This window comes from Zerene cesonia, chromosome 8 (assembly GCF_012273895.1).
Source record: "Zerene cesonia ecotype Mississippi chromosome 8, Zerene_cesonia_1.1, whole genome shotgun sequence".
Classification (NCBI taxonomy): Eukaryota; Metazoa; Arthropoda; class Insecta; order Lepidoptera; family Pieridae; genus Zerene; species Zerene cesonia.
In genome coordinates this window covers 5,460,481-5,474,475 of record NC_052109.1, presented here as the reverse complement: position 1 = coordinate 5,474,475, position 13,995 = coordinate 5,460,481, and the positions used below count along the sequence as shown (strand labels likewise).

The following is a 13,995-nucleotide window of genomic DNA, read 5'->3' as shown; positions in this document are numbered from 1 at the left end:
AACTACAATTTTGGTCTTGAGTGATTCTATGGTATATCTTACAGTTTCGTTTTAAATCGCAAAAAACAATTTCTTTAAGCTTCGATCTCAACTGATTTCGTTTTTTGAGGTCTGAATTGATAGGGAAATTGTATTTTTTATTTTTTATTATATTTTGAGCAATTTTGTCAATTTGTTTTTCAGTTGGATGTATATTTTTGTAACTTCCCTCTTATTTTGTAACTAATTTTACTGAACTACTAGCAAAATTTCAAATTATTTAACATATTCGAATTTAACGTTAACGTTACTTGACATAAGCTTATACCATCTATTGATGATTCTGATTTACTAGCGCTTTTGCTTTTTGGTTGTGTAGACCCAGAAGATTTATTACTGCTTTTTCTTATCATACGTCTTACACTACAACAAAAATGTATTGAATTACAAATTCAAAATATTGGTTGAAGCCGAAATAGCTCAGTTGGGAGAGCGTTAGACTGAAGATCTAAAGGTCCCCGGTTCAATCCCGGGTTTCGGCATTTTTTGTGTTTTGGTTAAAAAAATAGTAATTACAACGAATTTAGAAGCTGTACAGTTTGGAGGGACATTAATGATTTTATGCTATTGCATCTTTACCCGAATACTGTTTTTATGTAATATGTATAAATAAATATTTTCTGAATGAATTATTTTTCTTGTTTAAATTAAATCAATAATACTAATGCTGTACAAGTTCACATTCTGCACCACAGTCAAAGGCCAACTCGATTGTTTTGTTCTGAACGCGGGGTTTATTAGTAGGTCTACTGTCAATATAACAATTTACGATCGATAGAAATCAATTTTGTCATCCGTAGCTGTCACTATAAAATGTAGAACTTGGCAAAACAACGCGTGTTCCTAATTAATCAATCAGATATCTACTGAAAACTATTAATAATTGTATTTTGACAACATCGTTACTATTTGGTACGATTGAAGAGGTCCTAGGTATGTTATATGAGAGCACCTTTGAAAATCAAATTCTTTGCCTTTTTATATATAACACATTGATTAAAAAGTTTAAATGACTACAGCCAAATATAATTTTTTTATGTTTAACTTCCCTTAGATACTTTTAAAGTATGGACAGAATTGTGTAAAGTAGGATTTTTTAATCGAAATACAATGGTATTTAAAGTAAAGAATTTTTAATGCAACGATTCAATTTGCAAAAGAAAATCATCATTCAAATTATTGTTTATGCACTTCTTATTGCTTTATTATCAAAATAAATGTTTAATAGAAATTTAAATTTATCTAGATAATATAAACACATGACCCAATCTAATTTTATAACAGCATATGTTTAAAAAAAAAAAATGTTACTGATGAAAAGTAATTTTCTAATGACGCAAACATAGGACGGCGGTACTATATGATACGCGCATAATATATCTAACTATTTCGAATGTAGGTAAATATCGCTAAACCAACAAAAACAAATGATATGGTATAAAATTAAGGCTTCATGACCATTATTTTTTTTATTAAAACTCCATTCCATTTTCAGTAAGTATGTTCCAAGCTATTATGTCTGTGTAGATTAATAGCCTTGGACAATATTTTAAACAGTCTTAATGTAAATCGCTAAGGTTGAAATGGACGAAAGAAAGGCAAATAGCTCATATCAAAGCTATGCAAATGAGTACAAAAATTTCATAATTACTAACACGAGTTTTCAGTCACCGTGACAGTCTGTCGCTTTTAAAAATAGTTAAGACTATTATTATTCACTTCCAATTACAACAGATCTTACTTGCGGTATGCTGTGCTTATTCAATTTCAAGAAAAAAATTGTATCTTTGGAATGTTTTCTTTGTCTAGTTAATACATACAGTATTATTCACGCTAGGAGTATTTTAGTGACTTCGAATTTAATTAAAAATAATCGTGGATATCAACGGAAGAAATTTACATGTGAAATAAATAACTTCTCAAACTGATGACTTCGTTGTCAATAGGACTTTTGTTCCATGAAAAAAAATCATCTTCACACCGCATTGCGTCAACTTAACCCCACTAAGTTCTTTGAAATATGCTCTGAGATTTTCGTACAACTTTGTTTTAATTAAACACTTGCAACGACGTAAGTCCACATATTACGCGTGTCTCCGTTAATGTTACATTCTAGTTACTACATATTTTCTATAATAAACTGTGGCTTCTGAAAGCCAAAGTGAAGAATTTTTATGAAAGAAAAACTAGTATTATGAACTTTAAAATATACAGTCCCTCTTGGTATGAATGTGTACAGTCTGTTATTTAAAATTGAGATGAATTTTATACACCATGTTGGAAGAATATTTTTATAAGAAAAAGTCTCATATTAGCCTGTAGACAAAAGTAACGCTTATTTTTTCGTTTTGTGAGAGTTTAATTACAAATGCATACTGTACAACTTTCTGTTAGTAATTTAATATTTAAATATATGCATTTTCATGGCATTGACTGTATAACTACCTTACTTCTTTAGCCCTTAAAATGAATTATGCATCCATTTATAAGGACCAATAACGAAAGTGGTATTTTTTAAAATGTAAAAATATGTATCTCCAAATACCTATGTATTTTATACTTTTAACTAAATTATTGAAATAATTGAAAATTATACTTCAAACAAGAAGGTGTAAGAAAGAAAAAGTTAGAGATAATAAGAGTGAATGTTGATAATGAATCCCGCTTCAACGAAAATGGCAGCATGCAAAACAAGTGTACAACAACGGTGTACTTGATCGAAAAAGTGTCACGGGCTGCTTTCGGCACTTGTGTATCGTGACTCGTAAATTGCATGAGAATTTCGTGCACTTTGAATTGATGAGAAAAATCTGAAATGCGAAAAGTTTTCACGTTACACCCCGGGCGCGGAGATATACATCAAAAGCTGCGAACGGAGAGATCGCGTAATTTGTTTCAGTATAGTCATTTAGTTTTCTGCTTTTTACAAGGCGAAATATTGGACTGCGAATTCTGACAAATAAAATCTGTCCAGGACACTCGGGAAATGCGACGGACGTACGAACTTTATAAATATTTGAAAATGAACTCGACAACACAAAACGAGTATAGCATGTGCATTGCGCTCTGTATAAAGTAAATTAAACATTATAAAACTAAGGAAGTTTTATTTAGATACATTTCAATAAAAGTTTACATTAGATTGTTTTGTAGCTTATGGATTTGGTGGTAATGCGTGAGCTGCCGAATTGACGTTACTGGGTTCGAAACGTTAAATATTTATGACAAATTTTATACAAAACTTTCTTTGTTTTTAATATAGACGTTGAAAAGAAATCAGATTTTTGCAGTGTTCCTTCACAAAAAAGTAAACGATACTATAACCCATTCCCTCAAAGGACATTCTACCTTTATATTAAATCAATAATTTATCAGTAAGATTAATTTCTAAATCGATATAAACAATTCCTCTGCAATACCTCCATTTTTAATATAAGTAGGGCGTTGTAATGATATTTTAATTATCATGTGAATACCAATAAATTGGCACAGATAATTATGCCATCCTTACATAGTATAAAGCAAAGTCGCTTTTCGCGTCTGTCTGTATGTTTTCTTAGATCTTGGAAACTACACAACGGATCTTGATGCGGTTTTTTTATTAGATAGAGTGATTCAAGAGGAAGGTTTTAAAGTATAATAACATGCTTAATATATTAGAAAACCACTATTAATTTCAAGATTTCTACTGTGAAGTCGAAAAAAGAACATTTTTTGGCGCTTTCATTGGAAACTCTGGCTGAACTATACGTGGTAGATCAAAATAATGTTCTTTTATATTGTACACTTTAAAAAGGTCTATAAAAAGTCTGCGATGGTATATGTTTATCTCTTAGGGATAACCCACAATAACCAATTTTTTACGAGAAACTTTACCTTACTTACGATGCGATTTTAAGCAATACAGCGTTATTCCTTATCTAATTAAGTACCTTTAATAAATTTTACAATTCAAATAAAATAATATAGCCCTTTACAGTATGTAATTTAATTGAATATTTTAAAAGATATTACAGATTTAAAATGTAGAGACAACGCGGTTGCGGCGATACCGAACGACCGAACGGCGGGGTGGGGCGGGACGCGGTACGGGCACGGGAAATATTGAAAAATGTACATTTAATTTTGCATATTTTAAAAAACGCGAGTAACAAATGTCAATGTCATTCACAGCCATAGATTATATGGCTAAGGCGGTACGAAGTTCGCCGGGTCAGCTTGTAGATTATAGTCTAAAAAAGTTTACACTTCATAGAGGATATATAAAACATAACGATAACAATATTATTTTACCAACACGTTAATGACGACGTTGCACAAATCATAACGTGCCGCTCTATTGTAAGCAAATTTTTCATCACACCAGCCTTGACTCGCGTGTTGATGCAATAAATATCTTCGCAATATTTATTTTATTAAAACTATTTTTATTTACTCTGCTTTATTTTTAAAATTACGACTATTTTATGACGAAGCCACATGCTTTTCATTCCATATTTATTTTAACTGATCTCATTGACTCGTCAAATGAACAGCACTTTATCTGGTTTGATAAATTAATTTTACTGCTATTGAAGAACGAGTGAATGATTTTATGAATTATAAATAATAAATGCATTTATATATATCAAAAATTTTGTATGCTTTAAGTGCTTAGTACCCTTGATTTATGCAAGGATTAAGTATTTTTTATGAATAATAAAACATTTACAAATTCTTAGCGCATAACTGTTTAGACCGATCTTTTCCAAATATTTTACTGTAAATAATTAAACAGAACTGGTACGAGTGCTAGAGTACTTTTACGTAGCGTTCATATATCACGTACAGTCAGCAATGAAAGTCGATCAATCCAAGACACGTTAGTTCTAAAACAAAATAAATACTAGAGTTAAAATATACGGATAACACCAGTCAGTGCTTTTGAGTGCATAAATATACGTTTAGTTCAACATCTTCAAGATAACTTATTTTGCTAACCGTACACGACATTGATAATTGATATGCCTGTCATTAAGAATACGTAAGAATCTAGCTCTTGAGCTATCCTTGGGTCGAACATTTTGTGACAGAGATACATTTGTCTAACTGACTTTTCCGTAAAGAATTTGAAGTAGTCAAGCTTATTTTGTAGAAAAAAAAATTGTTGTTACAAACGAAACAATAAAAGCTACTTACTTTAACTTTTTTTCCTTTATTTCCGTTTTTTTCATCAAAGGATTCACAAAAAAAGAGATAGAGATAATAGTGTCAATTAAGATTTTTTTTCTAAATTAAAAAAAAGTAAGTAAATGACCGCAACTGAGATATATGTAAATAAATTTTCACGCAAGGCGCTTGTAATCGTCGATTCGTGTAATATTTCACATCGTTCCTAAGAAACGTTCCACAGTGGGAGACAATAGAAGGTCGATGTATGTATCATGGCGATAGAATCTGCCTTGGCAGATGTTATCGTTAGAGATTTGGCTCATCGACAACTGTTATGCGGCTTCAGTCGAGACTAAAATATTCGTACTGATGACAAATTTTAAATGTATTGTTTTACTCGACGTAATTATTTATTAAATGGCCAGACATAACCGATACGCTTATGAATTACTCGTGTTTAATTATGTCTATTTCTGTGTACGTTATATTTGGCTCAAAAATTATATACCTGAATAGTTGTTACATGTATTGTTGTTTTCTTCCGTTTTTACTGTTACTGAAATGAAGGCTATTTAACAGCTTTACATATGTATTAAAATGAATATAACATTGGTGTTTTAAATAATCTATTTCATTTCAGTAATTTTTGTACGGTATAAATTCCATTACGTTATTGGTTTTATTTTCCATACTAATATTTTAAACAGCTTAATATTTTCTGACTTTTTCAGTCTATAGGGAATTTTGACTTTTTCAATCTTTGAAGGTACTGGTTCGATCATAAAACTTGATTTGCCTCATTTATAAGTAATATAGGCTATTAAAGCTGGGGCGACCAGCTACTGATGCATAAAAGTTTCACAACATAATAAACCCTGATATATGAGTTCAAAATTACGAGGGAGGCTCATATCAAATACAGTTTAAGTTTTCAACTTTCTAAAACACAAGAAATAATGGAACACGTATCGTTTGGATGTCCGTAATAAAGTGTCATATATTATATAAATTTACGTATGTATTTTTTGCACAATGTAAAAAATTAGTACAAACATACATCGGTATATCGATGCAACTAATTTAAACAACCTACTTCCAGAAATATATTCAATATCTATGAAACTCGTATAATTTATTGAAAGATAAATCATTTTGATCAAGAGAGACGCACTATTCGTGATAACCTCCGTCGAAAACAAATTTCACTAGTAATTAGTTATTTATGTGCACCATAAACACGAATTGTAGCTAATTTGCGTTGAGATGATTTACGCTTGGTTGGATTCTGAATAGTGCACAAAGTTTTATTGACCGTGAGTAACTATTACAGCTAAATCATTTAAATTATTCGCACCAATCAGTCTCCGCCTGTTTGTACGATAGAAACGGCTAACCCAAGTGATCTTTTGGTCGATTGTCGAACGAAAAAGCTCCACCTTGCACATAATGGGTGAAGCCATTTAATGATTCCTTTCTTTATTCAAAGCAGTTCTAGTCCTAACAGTTGTTTTTGTTAAAAATCATTATTTTATTTGGATATACATATTTCAAGTACTTTTTAGTAGTTATTTATACATATAAAAGGTTTATAAAATTCGTATTATTATAAAAATTGCCCTATAGAACGTAAAATAAAGTTTTAAACATCTTTACGTTCTATACTTTTATTTGTTGTTTTTCAACGCTAAACTATTTTACACTACAGTATTGTATTATGTTATGTGTTCACGTCTTAACGTGAGTTTTTAAAGCAAATGTGATGTTTTTAATTTACATTTAATCTTGTAGTTTTGTACATAATATATAAAATTTTGTTTGTACTCTATGCCTGCATGTATACAACAAGCAAGATTGATATTTATATATAATTAATCGCTTATTAATGTACCCTCTTTCAACAACTCATGTAACATTTAACTTTGACATCTTCATAGGGTTTGGTCTTTATTAAAATATCGTAGTTGAAGTTATGAAAGGAGTTACGCTGTACCAAAACCACATTTTGGTTGACGTGTGCGCTAAATTTGCGTCATTATGACGTTTCTTACTGTATCTAACATATGTAATGATGTTGTCTGGAAAATCTCGTACCTGGTATATATATACGCGTTATATGTACTAGATACACTTATACAAACTGAATTCGTAAGATGGAAATGATTTAGGTATTTCCTACGAAGACTTTTATCAAAATTATGTGATGTATCTACTATTTATTTCTCGAATGAGTACATGATTTATAATATTTATATTCTTTTTATCCAATTGTTACATGTTACATTTTTGTTAAATTAAATAGAATAAATAAACAGGTTAGATAATTAAGACATTTAGATTTTTATTTGTATTCGATTTTTTATGGGTACGCAATTCATTAAATAGTAGCTGTGCCGCACGGTTTCACCCACGGGCAATGTGTTTCTCTAGCTCATTTTTTATTCTTGTATTTACTCTACATCGCTGCCAAGTATCATCAAAATCCGTTCAATGTTTTTCGTGTGAAATTGTAGCAATCATACATACATCCATCAATGCTACATACAGCCCATAGGCTAGCATAATAGTTATTTTTAAGCAATTAAATAATAACCTTATTAAAAACTTAAATACTCATAAAAGTGTGTTTGTTTGTTAAACTTTCTTCTATCATCCCTTCCCAGTCTATTCCTTTATTCCTGACGTCAAATATTTAATTATGCTTTACCCCTTAAAAGCGTCGCTTTTATAGCGTGCCTCTGTAAATGTTCGTGGGCAGTGGTGAACACTAACGGACGATTTTCTGATATGAGTTTTATGTCAAGAGATAGTAAGTGAGAGTTTAGATAAAGACTGCTTTTAATTGACGAAATCTACAATGTCTGCGGGAATATCCAATGAATAGGCAAGTGAAGCTCGGGTGAAAATCTACTTATAGTATCTATAATATAAATTGTTCATTTGTACAGGAGTCCAAATTGTATCACTATCTTGAATGCACTTTCTTCGTTTCTTCGTTTTCGTTTCTACAAAAAAAGTCACTAACGTCTCTCGGGAGAGGTACCACTTCAGTTCCTAAAATGGAACCAAATCACAATTCCATATCAAACACAAAAAGAATCACTCCAGTCGCTAAAAACCCACGAAGTTATTGAGTACCAAAACAGAGACAAAAAATTAACTCGAATCGAGAATCTACGTTTTTGGGAACGTCCGTTAGTCATGATCAGTATCATCCCATTCTTGTTGAATACATATGAAAAAAACATCTGCAATGAGAACATCTCATTCTATCTACAGAATCCGATTTTCTTTGAGTGTGAGATAGGAAATACTGTTTTTCCAAGCAGACTGTTAGAACGCAATTTCCACGGAGACTGTTAGAATAAATATGAAAACCTTTTAATAAGAGAACTAGTTTACAGACATCCAAACATAGTTTACTGTTAATCTAATGTTTATTTTTGCTTGCTGTTCCGCTATGGAACTAAGAATTGAGGTGACAAATATTTTTTGTACTTTTGAGATACACGATAATTATTTTTATTTCATTCAATTAAACCTTAGGCCTTGACGTGATGTTCGTTTAAATAGATGTAATAATTTATCGAAATTATATTTTTTATAAATTTGCAATGTACCAAAACCCCCACGTTCCTTGGTGAAGTTTGAATAAATTAATATCGGTCAAATGTGAGTCGGTCTTCCGGCATACAAAACAGTTAAAGAGCAACTGCAAAAAAAAATATCACCCATCAAATTTATGACAGTGCCAACAGTTGCTCAACGTCTTTTTTTTATTAATTGTTGTTATAGTGGCAACAAGAATACATCATAAGCGAAAATTTCGACTGTCTGTACAGAGTACATACAGTCTAGTGACTGACGGACAGACAGACGTTTTAAGTCTTAATACGGTATATATTGCCCTTTGGATAGTGAACCCTAAAAATAAATATTCAAAACGTTTTGGCTCTAAAATGAATGATTTACGCTTAACATCGTACGTATTATAAATTTCAAGTAGAGGATAATTTAAGAATTAGAACCAACATTCGAAATGCTTACTCAACATGTTCCGAATCCTCTGTAATCTCATAATATGCTGCCAATATCAAAATTAGCAGCTGGATATTGTACTTTATTGGTAAACCGCAATCTATCGTGGCCTGCTAATTCGAATTATTATCGTTTCAACATTTGAAACTTATGAGTGAGTATTGCAGCTATTAGAATTTTAAATTAAACTTTATCGCGTGCTCTCTTACTCTCTTAATATAATTACAATTAGGTACATTTAGTAAATTATACACAAATAAGCTACAAATACAATTATTTTCAATATTAGTACATTATACATATATCCATTATTATACATTCGGTTCTAACAAAGTTCCGAACTACAAAGTTCATTTCTATTGACAGTCAACAATAGATACACAACTAAAACTTACCTTTACATATGAAGCCACTTTCGATACCCACGGGTACGCATAAATGTCCAATTTCATCACAACTTTTATTCACCAATTTTGTCTTTTATTTGAATCATAAATTTTGGAGTATTTGCCTTCAGTCCATTTATTGTAGCATTCACAACCTCAAGGGAAATTATAAAAAGAAATAGTTCTTTGTATAACACAACCGTTTTGCATTGCCGATAAAGAAAAGTAGAAATATAACTATAGTAGCGCCTGATTAATTAAAAGATAATACTTTATAGTTACGACTTTTGTATAAGTAAATATATAATTTTTACTCACAACATATGAGAAAGTACAACCGAAGTTTCATTGATAAGTCTGTCAGTGATAAACGGAAAATTGCAGTTTCCACGTATGTTTTCTTTTAATTATCACAACCTTTAGCTGTTTCTACGTCAGTCTAAACGACTTCACTTACAGGAATCTATCATCTATTTAATAACTATTACTCACAACACAGAAGAGGTAAACATTGATAACATCCAGGTCTTACATCGTGTCAACTTTATAATATTAACTCTAATCAAAACACTATTACATCACAACAAACATTCGGGTTCTAAAACGATCATTATGTTCATTTGATTACTGTTTTTGGCACTATAAAGTTTGCATTCATGACTCACAAAACTTTCTGAAAAATGTTATCCACAAAACACATGCCGCTACATCGTATCCAAATATAAATCTTGTCCGTAGCGAAATATTTTAGTTCGTATCAGTTCACGCGATAAGGCGCCGAAAGCCGGAGGACGGCGCTGAATGTCAGGTAAAGTCGGAACTGTCAGTGAAACTGTGTTTTCAGTTTTCGGATACGACGTGTGTACCTCGCACTGTTTGTGCTGTGTTACTACAGGCACGCGTTCCGAACTGCAACCACTGAAAAGCGAAACCTGTTGAAATAGGACAGGGGACTGCGAGCGAGCGAGACGCGACGCTGTTTCACAGGACCGGTCAAAGTTTCAGGCGCTTATTTTGTTACAAGCACGTGTGTGCGTGAAAAGCTGCGTGGCTACGGACGGCGAATTGGTGTTAGTGAGTTGTGGAAAACTCTCTTAGGGTGCTTTCATAGAGAGTGTTTTGAAGCTTTGTCCTTCACAGAAATTTAGTTGTTTCAATTTTTAACGCATTTTATTTAAAGTTTGCTGTATTTTTATTCCCAAATTTCGGCTGTGTATTTGTGTAATTTGATAATATTTATTAATGCGCAGTTATAACCCAATCATATAATTTTTTCTTTTCAAGACTTTTATTGTTTTAGTCGTCGACTTAAAATTTAATAAATAATACATAGACAGAATAAAATCATTGTTATGACTAAAATCTATTTTGTAAACCTGTCCGTATATTATTTTCAATTTATTATTATTGCCTCAAAATAATCAGTAATATTGATTTGTGTGTTATAATTGTGAATGAAATTACGCAAAACTTAATAATCGAAGGTGAATAAATTAATCATTTTAAAGTAATACCAAGGCCAATATAAACATGGGGTCACACGGCGCGTGGCGTAATCAAATAGCACGCACCTTGGTACTAGGTCGGCGAGATACGAAACGGCGGAGAGCGGGCGGGATGACAATACGCAACGTGGGTGCGCACGCAGCGTTCGATACACCCCACCACCCCTCGCCGTGACCTCCTCACTCACACCATTCTCAAATCTATACAGTGGAAGACCGCCTCTGACAGCTAGCTCCAATGTAACGATGTACCCTTCATTATATTGGGAATCAATCGACAAATGGGCTCGGACAGATCACACGCACACTGCACTACTGCGGTCCAAGGACAGCGGTAATTGAAGGACATTGTTTTTCGGCCCCCGTAATTGAAAGCGTCTTGGCAAAACTCCTTCACGAATTCAATATGACTCGTTGTTATTCGTTGTTGTTTTTGTGGCCTTGGCTTCGAATATTGTTAGCATAAATCTTTTTGGGAATAATCAAAACAAAGCCACAAAAATCAACGAGCAGTATAATTGTAATGTAATTGTATTGGCATGTTTGTTAGTACATATTAAAAATATTACATTATTACACTTAGATATTCGCATTTATTTATAGACAAGCATATTTGCTAATATTTTTGCTCAGGAATTGGCATTTTAGTTTATATTAACCAATATTTTATTGATTGGTTTTTTGACGTTTGTAAAGTAATATAAAATAAAATACAAACAGTATTTATGTAATGTTTCCAAATAAACTGTAATTTGAAATATATAAAACACTGAGGATCTTATTGCATAGCATATTATTTGATATACAATCAAAGAATAAAGCTACAATAATGATAATTGTATTCCCACAGGAAACAATTAATAGAGACGCGTGGAAGCACCATCCACGTCAAAAATAAGGCGAAGGGATTCAGATGACGACGTAAATCATTACGCACAAAAGAGAAAATTCAGGGAAATCACCAATTTATTCTGTTTGGGGCCATTGCGCTTAATATTAACCTAGAAATACGGCAAATAAACTTCCGAGCCCAAATCCATTACAATAAATACAATCGATGGATCTGTCACAAGTTTTATGTAGACAGAGCAAAGCCTGCTATTTGCTGCGATTAAATATTAAAACACATCTGAATTATGCGTTATCATTATTTACACATTATAATATACTTAAAAAAATTATGCTGTCATATACACCATTCTTTTTTTTGTATGTATTATAGATAATTAAACATTTTTATAAGTTAACTTTACTAGCAACTAGCGAGAAAAATACAATTTTAGAAAATTAAATACATAAGTATGAATAATATAAATTATTTATGTTAACATATTCTTTAATTGTACGCCGTATGACAGATTATCTTCATATTATATAATACCTACCTTAAAATCTTTGAATCACAGTTAATCATTTTGAATTTGAATTTAAAAATATCTTACATGTATACAAACAATTTTAAACTAAAAATGATAATGTGAATACTCTGATAAACCAGTATATAGCTAAGAAAGTAACGTGAAACGTACATTTAAATGATATTATTCTAAATATTCCGACGCCTTCTGCGAAAATACTAGAAGAGCAGGCAATTACAATTTTATTTTACAGCCAACTCTCGCGATTTCTTCGGACTATTTAAGTGAGTGAAAGAGGTAAATTGTTCACGGGCTTAGTGGGAGACACGTCATAACATGTTACGAGCTAGCCAAATCTAACATAGCATTTATGTTTACCACGCTTTGACTCTTCGACGATAAAAGCTGAACTTGTGCTAATATAACTGATGCTATTTACTAGATACCTCAGTCAGCTAAGAATAATTGCTTTTGGAAATTGTATGTAGATATTCTCTACATAATACATTATGATGTAGGACATTCTCTACATAATAACAATCCCTTATTCTAGAGAATGTCACCTCTTATTTTTTGACCGACTTCAAAAAAGGATGAGGCTCTCAATTCGATTGTATTTTTTTTTTTGTTTGTTACTTCACTTATCCCGGTTAATCAATTTTGATGAACCCTTTATTATTTGGAAGCTATGGAAGTGCCTTTCGTGGGGTCCCATTTACATTTAGGCTATTTTCAGAAAAATTTGAAGATGGTTTAGATTTTCGTTAAAAATTATTATTTTTGTTAAAAATACAATAAATTGTTTTTTATTATCTTGATCTTAAAAGTAAAGATATAGCTTCAAGTGGATTCTCAGCTTTTGTTAGCTTTTATCTCAAAAGTCAAATAAAAAAAAATACTTTTATCAGAATGAGGACAAACCATTAAACACGCAGAGAGGAATTCCCTATCAAAAGACCTTTCTCATATCATTCTCCACTCCTCTTCCTTTTCTGTAAAGGCGACCTTACCAAATCTAACGTCTTCTAATATAATCTTCGTTTCATATTTAAAAAAAATTGTTATGCAGCATGTTGTAAATTCACCTTTTCCACGCATCAATTGACTTAATTATTTAAATCTACAATACTTTTAATGATCGCTACTCAGGCTATTTTTATTTAATGAGAGCTATTTGGACAAGTTCCCAATTCGAAAATACTCGAAGTCGGAACACTTAAAAATGTGACAAGCATCTCAACTAGCGTTCCGTATTAACTCATAAATATCAAAATAACTTTTTATATCAACAACTTAAACATTTCGAAAGATTAGATTCTTTGAGGACATTAGACCAGATTCGTTATTTGTGGCTAATATTAAAAATTGTTTTATACTTCTCTATCTTATTTATTTATTTAGAACTACCAACATCACGTATTTTATTGTATCTTGTACCCTGAGGCCGGAGCCCTATTTCCTTTTCCGCACCCTTCCCAGTCCATTCCTTCTTTAAAGTCTTCAATCCTTTCCTTATCCCTT

General features: G+C 31.6%; 1 non-coding gene across 1 annotated transcript; it reads left to right on the top strand.

Moving 5' to 3' along the window:
• The first annotated feature begins 448 nt into the window (after window positions 1–448).
• Trnaf-gaa lies at window positions 449–521 on the top strand. Its single transcript has one exon. It is a non-coding gene; the product is annotated as a tRNA-Phe (tRNA).
• Window positions 522–13,995: the final 13,474 nt, after the last annotated feature.